Source organism: Triticum aestivum, chromosome 1D, assembly GCF_018294505.1.
Source record: "Triticum aestivum cultivar Chinese Spring chromosome 1D, IWGSC CS RefSeq v2.1, whole genome shotgun sequence".
NCBI lineage: Eukaryota > Viridiplantae > Streptophyta > Magnoliopsida > Poales > Poaceae > Triticum > Triticum aestivum.
Genome location: NC_057796.1, coordinates 383,600,570 through 383,610,707, shown reverse-complemented (window position 1 = coordinate 383,610,707; position 10,138 = coordinate 383,600,570).

The following is a 10,138-nucleotide window of genomic DNA, read 5'->3' as shown; positions in this document are numbered from 1 at the left end:
CGGGGCGGGGGGCGGCGGCGGGGTTGGAGGAGAGAAACGGCGAGGGAGAGAAGAAGTGAGTAACGGGCGGGGGGTACGGGCCGTTAGGTAGTGAGCTCTTTGTCGTCCGCCCCTCTTTGCCGTCCGCTTTTTTGCCTCTTTGCCGTCTGCCAGCGGACGGCAAAGAGGTGGCCCGTTAAGTTTTTCCCAAACGGGCGGGGGTGGGGGCCACCTCACTCTTTGCCGTCCGCTGGCGGACGGCAAAGAGCTGGCAGATGGCAAAGAGCTTCTTTGTCGTCTGCCCTTTCTTCGCCGTCTGCTTTTGGGTAGCTGATGGCAAAGAGCTTCTTTGCCGTCAGCTAGCAGACGGCAAAGAGCTGGCAGATGGCTAATTAGCTGATTCCAGTAGTGGGAGTTTGACGGCGGGGCTACTATATAGCCCCTGGTACTTCCGCATCTATCTGAAGACGGTGCGCGTACATACATGACCGGGAAACCGGTCCTTCGTTAATGTGGAGGAATCGCGAAGATTCCGATGAGTCATCGAGTGGTTGACCAGTCTCGCGCTGTATCATGACAGTCAGTTGTTGGCTTTCTCTATTGAGGTGCTCGTCCGGATGAACCAGGGCAAAATCGCAGTAGTTCTCCCGATGCCACCTTAGCCGATAGAGCGGAACGTAAGGTAGCAAAACACGGGAGCCGGGCAAACCCAACTATTGACCAAAGACATGATTCGGAGCTGATGCATATAAGGCCAAACTCGCGACGCCGAACACTCCCTAAGGTATTCGGTCTTTACAACGCATACTGGGCTGCGTGACGCCCTCGATAATAAGCCCTGAATTTCCAGATACGTGCATTAGTCTAACGTGGCGAAATGCCAATAACGCCAGCATCCCTCTTGGTTATTTTGAGTATCCGGAGGATGTAAAGCAACAAGAGACGGTGAAAAAGGTTTACACAGCGTCTTAATCTAAAAAGAAACCTTTGAGCGGGGCCCTCCTGCACGTCTGCACCTGTGTCTCCGTTGTGCCGTATCCTGGAAGGGTGTAGCATGATTATCATCTGTAAAAGAGAAAAATTTAGGTGAAAGTCTTCGTGCGAAAAAAATTGATTATTCTTAATAGACCATTAAAATTCAATCTAAATAAGGTCAAGTCGAACTGTAGTTCTTTATACATGCGGGAAGCCCCTAGCACCACCTATGGGGGTATATCCGTATATCCAGTCTCCGGTTTATCTGAGCTGTTATAGCCAGTGGTGCGCCGGACTAGTCTAGCCATGTTCGCGGTCCTGACGACCGATCATTTGTTCTGGTTGGAGAGGTCGTTCAGTGTTCGGCTGCTAAAGCCGCCACACATTCTTCCGCACGTAAGGAACACTCTGTGTTTCCGCTAACTATGATGGTGCCACATGGACCGGGCATCTTAAGCTTAAGATAAGCGTAATGCGGTACTGCGTTAAAACAAGCAAAGGCCGTTCTTCCGAGTAGTGCTTGATAGCCGCTTCGGAATGGAGCGATGTCGAAGGTTAATTTTTCACTTCGGAAGTTGTCGGGGGAACCAAATACAACCTCTAGTACAAGAGAGCCCGTGCAGCGGGCCTCTGTGCCTGGTATTACTCCTTTAAAGGTAGTATTGCTTTGGCTGATTCTCGTCGGGTCTATCCCCATTTTGCGGACTGTGTCCTGATATATCAGATTAAGAGTACTGCCACCGTCCATAAGGACTCGGGTGAGATGGTATCCGTTGATTATTAGGTCTAGCACCAAGGCAGCCGATCCTCCGTGCCGGATACTGGTTGGGTTATCCCTGCGATCAAAAGTGATCGGGCAGGCCGACCAAGGGTTGAACTTGGGGGTGATGGGCTCTACGGCGCATATGTCTCGGAGTGCGTGTTTGATCCTCCTCTTTGTCATGTGAATCATGTTCACTGTTTTGACCTCTGGTGGGAATTTTTTCTGTCCCCCAGTGTTTTGCTGGCGAGGCTCATCCTCGTCTTCACTTGGTGTGTCCCTCCCCTTGTGTTCGGCGTTTAGCTTACCGGCCTGCTTGAAAACCTAGCATTCTCTGTTGGTGTGATTCGCGGGTTTGTCAGATGTGCCATGAATCTGACATAATCTGTCTAGAATCTTGTTTAGGCTGGACGGTCCATCTCTGCTGCCTTTAAATGGCTTTTTTCGTTGACCGGATCGTGAGCCCCTAAATCCGGCGTTCACCGCCGTGTTGTCTGGGCTTTCTTCATTGTTTCGACGCTTGCTTTTGTTGCGTCGTGGTTTTCCATTGCCATCCCTAACTTCGGATGTGCCTGGGTCGCTGGTGCCGCTACGGGCTAGCCAACTTTCTTCGCCCGCGCAAAAGCGGGTCATAAGGCTTGTTAGGGCTACCATTGTCCTCGGTTTTTCCTGGCCGAGGTGTCTGGCGAGCCATTCGTCCCGGACACTGTGCTTGAAAGCTGCTAAAGCTTCGGCGTCCGGGCAATCGACGATTTGATTCTTCTTAGTGAGGAATCTGTTCCAAAGCTTTCAGGCTGACTCTTTGGGCTGTTGAATTATATGACTTAAATCGTCTGCATCCGAAGGTCGGACATAGGTCCCTTGAAAATTATCCCTAAAAGCATCCTCAAGCTCTTCCCAACTTCCAATTGAGTTTTCGGGGAGGCTCTTCAGCCAATGCCGAGCTGGTCCTTTCAACTTGAGGGGCAAGTATTTGATGGCGTGGAGATCATCTCCGCGAGCCATATGGATATGAAGGATAAAGTCCTCAATCCAGACCCCAGGGTCTGTCGTTCCGTCGTACGCCTCTATGTTCACGGGTTTGAATCCCTCTGGGAATTCGTGATCCAGCACCTCATCGGTGAAGCATAGGGGGTGCGCTGCACCCTTGTATTTCGATGTGTCATGGCGTTCTGACGGGTGTAGTGTTCTGTTTTCATTTTGTGCCGGAGCGTGCTTCCGAGATCCGTAGATGGACCTGGTCATACCGACATCGTTAGCCGCCCTATCACGGCCACGGGGTGGTCAATCCGGCTGATCACCCATTTTATTTTTTGGCTGTATAGGCTCTAGAGCCTCGTCATCGAATTCAGGCAGCAGCTTGCGCTTTGGATAGCTCTTTGTGTGCCGACTGCCACCGTACATTTCTACAGTGTCGAGCACTTTGTTCCATCTACTGTTGAGTGTATTTTGCGCAGCCTTGAGCCTTTGCTTCTGCTTTTTTAGACTCCTCGCGTTGGCAAGAAGCCTTCTGTGGAGGTTCTCTTGCTCCAAGTGCCTTTCCGGGATGATGTGTGCATCGTCTTCCGGACTGTTCTCCTCTCCGGAGACAGGTTAATTAGCTTTACCCTCGGCGTCACCGTTGTCGGACAGCGGCTCCGTACTATGTTCGCCGTCCGCTGGCTCGTCCTGCTCTATCGCTGGGTCCATGTGGTCGTTGTTTCCTCTAGAGTCGACCGGGGTATTATTTTTTCTTGCGTTGTTATCGTTGTTTTTGCCGAGGCGGGTTTTGGAGCAGTGCCTACGCCGTCGCTTTGGTTGCTTCTCGAGGGAATTATCCTTCGCTGCATCCTTCCGTTCCTCGTCATTGTTTCCTTTGGGTGTATCCACCATATATATATCGTGTGATGAAGTGGCTGTCTAGCGCCCTGTGGGCGGTGGTTCCTGTTCCTCTCCTGCATCGTCGTCCATACCGTCAATGTCTTCGGAGTCGAAATCGAGCATGTCGGTTAGGTCGTCGACAGTGGCTATTAAGTGGGTGGTGGGTGGGGAACGAATTTCTTCGTCGTCTGCTTCCCGCTCGAGTCGGACATAGTTCGGCCAAGGGCCTTCTGACAAGGAGAGAGACCTTAATGAATTTAGCACATCGCCCAAGGGCGAGTGCTGAAAGATATCCGCGGAGGTAAACTCCATGATCGGCGCCCAATCAGATTCGGTAGGCATGGGCGCGGGTGGTTCGGAGCCTGTGGCCGGGGACGAATCCAAGGATCCGGAGACACAGGTCTCATAGGAGGTGAAGTCAGTATTCGGCTCTATCGCCACTGAGTGTGCGGCCTCCAAGGCGGTGTCCATCCACCCGTCCTCAGACGGCGCAATCGGCTCCGGATCGAGGGCCGGAGTAGCCACAGGTGTGATATCCCGAACACCGTTCGACGGCAGAGCTAAGTCATGCTCGTTGTGACTGTGCGGCGCACCTGACATGAGCTCGAATCCGTCGAAGATCAAGTCTCCGCGGATGTCGGCAGTATAATTTAAGCTTCCAAACCTGACCTGACGGCCAGGGGCGTAGCTTTCGATCTGCTCGAGATGGCCAAGCGAGTTGGCCCGCAGTACGAAGCCGCCGAGTACGAAGATTTGCCCGGGGAGAAAAACCTCACCCTGGATCGCATCGTTGCCGATGATCGAAAGAGCCATCAAGCCTTTATCGCGACGGCACAGTGGAACTCTCAATGAAAGCACCAATGTCGGTGTCAAAACCGGCGGATCTCGGGTAGGGGGTCCCAAACTGTGCGTCTAAGGAGGATGGTAACAGGAGGCGGGGGACACGATGTTTACCCAGGTTCGGGCCCTCTCGATGGAGGTAATACCCTACTTCCTGCTTGATTGATCTTGATGAGATGAGTATTACAAGAGATGATCTACCACGAGATCGTAGAGGCTAAACCCTAGAAGCTAGCCTATGGTTATGATTGTTGTTGTCCTACGGACTAAATCCTCCGGTTTATATAGACACCGGAGGGGGCTAGGGTTACACAGAGTCAGTTACAAGGGAGGAGATCTACATATCCGAATTGGCAAGCGTGCCTTCCACGCCAAGGAGAGTCCCATCCGAACACAGGACGAAGTCTTCAATCTTGTATCTTCATAGTCCAACAGTCCGGCCAAAGTATATAGTCCGGCAGTCCGAGGACTCCCTAATCCAGGACTCCCTCAGTTTGCCCCGAAGGATCTTTCGCCAAATCTTCCGACCTATGGCAGCAGGGGTGGTTTTATATCAACGAGCCACGGGGCTCCATGTGGGCGGCTACACCTACGTTCCGACCCGGCCCTCCAATTCAGCTCGCTTCATCGATCAATAAGGGATTGGACTGGGGATCCGTCAATGAAGTGCGGACTCTGCAAAGTCGCATCCGAAGCCTTACCGAGAAGGGCATCGATCTTGTGAACGTCGTTCAAGTAATGCTAGTCCGCCGGATCCTGCCATGTCAGCAGCGGCCTCTCCCTATGTGGGAGTTTAACCCAGAAGGGTGGCGGACTCTACAGCACTTCTTCGGCACTACGCATGAAGGAATGTGGAAATTATATTTCAGGGAATGAGAGCAATGGCCGGACACCACCGAAGACGTTGGCCTTGACTGCAATCATCGAGACACTTCGGTAAGTACTCGATATCCGAGCACCTTCCATTCGAGCATCTCTTAACAAGATACTGAACAATCCGTCCCTGTACAAGACTGGATAAAGAAAGCGGTGCTAATCCGGTGTCCGGCGCCCCTTCCCGAAGACCCTGCGACCGCCCTGCTGACGAGAATGCTGATTCCGACACCGTACCAGGTGTCTGCAGGGCGGCGAGAGCAGGGTGCAGAGGGAGCCCTCCATGGCAAGAAGAGGGCCGCTTCCGAAGATCAGGGGGAAGCCTTCCAAGAGAGAGAAAACGCCATCGTCGGGCGGCTTGGGCCGGGCGAGCGAGGCTGCCGTAGGTCTTGCTGATGAGGACGAACCTCAGGGCAAACCGTAAGTGAGGCTGGGGCACTTTAAACGTACCTCATTCCTTTCCTACTAGTGAAGTAATCATCCGATATATGTTCATCCATGTAGGTTAACGTCTGGTGTTTCTAAATCGTCCTCCTCCTCGGGAGATCTTCTTCCGGAGATGAAGGAGAGTGACACGCCTTCTCCAGCCTCATCGCCCAATAGGGGGGATGATACCGAGATATTGTCCCGAAGGGCTCCTCCCGATCGCCAAGTAGTACAGGAACCGAAGAAGGCGTTACCCGAAGGCGGTGCCTCTGTCACTCAGGGTTCAGGAATCAAGAGTGGCGTCCCCGAACCATCCGGTTTTCAGCTGAAGACGATTCTGGAGGCAAGTAAGCGGGTTCCTTTACAGGAATGCCGTACTCCGGTGGCAGTTTCCGAAGACCTAGGAGCGCCGGAAATGCTGACGGACATGCTGCGACGAGCGTCCATTTTAGAAGAGCACCGTGCCTTGATGGTTACGGTGGTCAAAAGGGTTCAATCCGCGAAGAGTGGATTGAACGAGGCCTTCATGAGCCTTCTAAGAGGTTTTGAGGTTTGTGATGTAGTTTTGTCAATTGAATTTTATTGACAGAATGCACCTGTTGGTTATGCAGTAGCCCCTGAGGCTCGGATTGCCTTCCGAAGGAAGCGATCGGAGGATCAAAGAGATATGCTCAGGTATTAACCTGGATTTAATTTGAAATACAGGTTGCCTCCCCTCTTGTGGCTGCCCGACATACGGAAGTGGCCGAACTGCAGCGAAAGCTGGATATTGCGGAGGATGACATTGCATTGATCAACAGGCGTCTTGACGACTCGCAAGGTATATATTTCGAGCATTCCTTACACCGGTGTGCTCGACGCTGAAAAGAGCTTTATATGAAATGTGCATGAAATGCAGATGGTGTTGCTGCTGTGGAGGCTGTTCGGGCGGAGCTAGTCCGGGCCAAGGAGCGGGGCCGATTTAGTGATGCTGCTGCTGAAAGGGAATCGGCTGAATTGTAGGCCGAACAAGCTGCGCGATGCCAGGGCGAGGAGAAGATATCCACGATGACAGTCGCTTTGGAGAATGCTACTGGCCGCTGCGAATTTCTTGAGAAGGAGAATAAAGCCTTAACGGCTGAACTGGACAAGGCCCGACAGGAGGCGAGAGAAGCGCGAACAGAATCCAGAGCACTCCGTGAGGAGGTTCGGCAGGCGAAGGAGATAGTGGCTGGAAAGCCTTTTCTGCTACAGACTAAGTTCAGCGACCCGGACTATGCTCAGCTGAACCAAGTGTGGAGTTCTCCGGACGAGTATTTGGACTTGCCGAAGAGTTCTTCCGATGTAGTGCGGTATTACCAAGCGCGAGCTGCATATGCAACGGAGAAGCCTTTTTGGTCACAGTTTGGCGCGTCAAAGCGCCCGCTGCTGCTCAATGAAGAGATGTCCCAATGGGCCGAACTTCATAGGGTATCTGGCGCGGCCATGAAGGATGTCATAATTCGGCTGTGGCCAACCGAGCCTGCGCCGAATAGCTATTTCGGTTTGGTGCAGAAGCTTGTCGATGTGGTGTCGCGAATCGATGTTGCGAAGCGATCGGCGTGCATTGAAGGTGCACGGATGGCCTTTGCCCGAGTCAAGACATTCTGGGGAAAGATGAAGGCCATCGACGTCGCGACGAAGGGTCCGCCCGAAGGCAAGGACCGTCCGGACCCGAAGCGTTATTTTGAAGACGTCCTGGAGGGCGCCCGCTTGATAGAGGGTCAATGCTCGAAAAACATAATGTTCGAGTGAGGTGTATGATGATTGTAAAAGACCATTTGATAGTTAATCTATTTATGTTTTGCTCGAAAGCTTGAATTCCTCCTGTGCGGTCGTTTTAATATAATCTGAAAGTTTTCCAGTCGTCGGCTTCAGCCCCCTCATAGGAAGTACGGGGGTGTTCGGAAAAGCATTTAATCACTCTTTATCCAACGTCTTGGTCCATGAAGGAGGTGATAATGCGGCGAACCAGGCAATCGGACTATAGGGCGTTAGAACTTTCACTTAACCATAGGAGTTTTATGGTGGGGCTACGACATAGCCCCTGGTATGTATGCGGCATGTGGTGCCTTACATATCTGATCTGGAAAAGATCCCTCGTGTTACACGGAGAATCACTAAAGATTCCAATAAGTCGCCAAGTGGTTGACCAGCTCTCGCCGCATCATGATAGTCAGTTTTCGGCTTTCTCTACTGAGGTGCTCATCCGGTTTAGGCCAGGGCAAAATCGCAGTAGTTCTCCCTTTACTACCCTAGCCGATAGAGCGGAACGTAGGGTAGCAAGCACAGGAGCCGGGCAACCCAACTATTGACCCAAGACAATGATTCGGAGCTGATGCATATAAGGCCAAACTTGCGATGCTGAAGTACGCTATAGAGCTGTTCGGACTTTTACTGGCAACTCATTCATTCCCATGCCGAGCCCCTGGCAGGGTATGCCGAGGTGCATCTGCAAAGCAGCCGTTGAGGCCGTACTGATTGTTGAAAGAGTATGAAAGATCATTTTGGATGAGCCTTACTGAGAGCGGAGCGATGTGCTAATGATAAATTTATGTATATATATATATAAAGGAAACCACGGACCCGGCTATTTGACATGCTCGGTGTCGGGATCAGAGGAAAAAGGGCATAGTACAGGCTCGGAATAAAGAGTGCGGTCTACAAAAAGTTGTTTTGGACCTCCTGTCGCACGTCTGCGTCGCCCGTCCTCAGGGAGGGGAATCCTTAACGGAAGTAGCCCCTTAGGTGAGTATACGGATCCGAACTCCGATAGAGTCCGTTGTAGATGTTGTCCAGTTGGTCACCTGTTCTTTAGGGATGATACAGAAAAATAAGGAAAACAGATAAAAACGTTACGGGAACGCTTGTAGGGTTGTCCATCTTGTGCTTCCGCTGATGCCCATGGTATCTTGAGTGCGTAGTGATGTGCGTGTGGTGCAAATTTTGCCAGTACAATAGGTGGGTGGCGGAATCCGAACTGCTATTTGCGTTCCGGGAGTGGTCGAATTTCAGAGGGAAACTATTTCTGGCCCCTGGTGTTCGGCTGGTGAGCCGATCCATCGTCTTTATCGCCTGGTGGCTCCTCCCCTTGTGATCAGCGTTAAGCTTGCCTGCATGTTTGAAGACCCAACAGTTTCTGTTGGTATGATTAGCTGGCCTATCAGGGTGACCGTGAATCTGACGAGGTTGGTCCAATATCCTGTCAAGGGTGGATGGTCCATCCTAGTTTGCCTTTAGTGGCTTCTTCCGTTGACCGGGCTTTGGATTGTGAAATCCGGCGTTCACCGCTGTGTCGCGTATATTACTGCGACTGTTGTGTTCGGTTCGTCGTGGCTTGCCGTTGCCATCTCGGATTTCGGAAGTGCCCGGGCCGCTAGCGTCGTTGCTTTTACGAGCAAGCCAGTTGTCTTCTCCCACGCAAAAGCGGGTCATTAGAGCGGTAAGGGCTATCATGGATTTGGGTCCTTCCTGGCCGAGGTGACGCGCTAGCCATTCATCCCGGACGGTATGCTTGAAGGCCGCAAGGGCTTCTGCGTCCGGACAGTCGACAATTTGGTTCTTTTTGACTAAGAACCTGGTCCAGAGCTCCCTGGCTGACTCGCCAGGCTCCTGGACAATGTGACTTAAGTCATCAGTGTATAATTGTAACACCCCGGATGTAACTTTCCATATTTATAACTCCAACTCTTGCCATTTTCGGCTATGTGTTATGATATTCCCTTCATGGTCAGGCTTTGTTTTTCGTTTTGCATTTTGTTCAGGTCATGCATCTCATATCATGTCATCATGTGCATTGCATTTGCATACATGTTCGTCTCATGCATCCGAGCATTTTCCCCGTTGTCCGTTTTGCAATCCGGCACTCCCACATGCACCATCGCACCCCTCTTGTTTCTTTTCGTGAGCGGGTGTTAAACGTTCTCGGAATGGACCGAGGTTTGCCAAGTGGCCCTGGTACACCACCGGTAGACCACCTGTCAAGTTTCGTTCCATTTGGAGGTCGTTTGATGCTCCAACGGTTAACCGGGTAACCGCAAAGTCCTTTTGTGTGTTGCAGCAAACCCCCCTCCAAACAGCCCAAAACCCCTCTAAGTCACCTCTATGCTCTCGATCGTTCGATCACCATCGTGTGGGCGAAAACCGTGCTCCATTTGGAGTCTCCTAGCTCCCTCTACCTATAAAACACCTCCCCCTCCGAAATCCGGGTCAAACCCTAGTCTCTTCCACCCCGCGCCGCCGGACACGTCTGCCGCCGGCCGGACGAACAGCGCCGCCGCCCCACGCCAATCACAGCACGACACGTGGCACGTCGCCGTCCCCGCCGCCGAAGCCCACCCGGGCCCGTGGCCGGCCCCCGCCGCCCGTCGCCCGCTCCCGCGGCGCCCCGCCGCCTCGCCGTCCTCC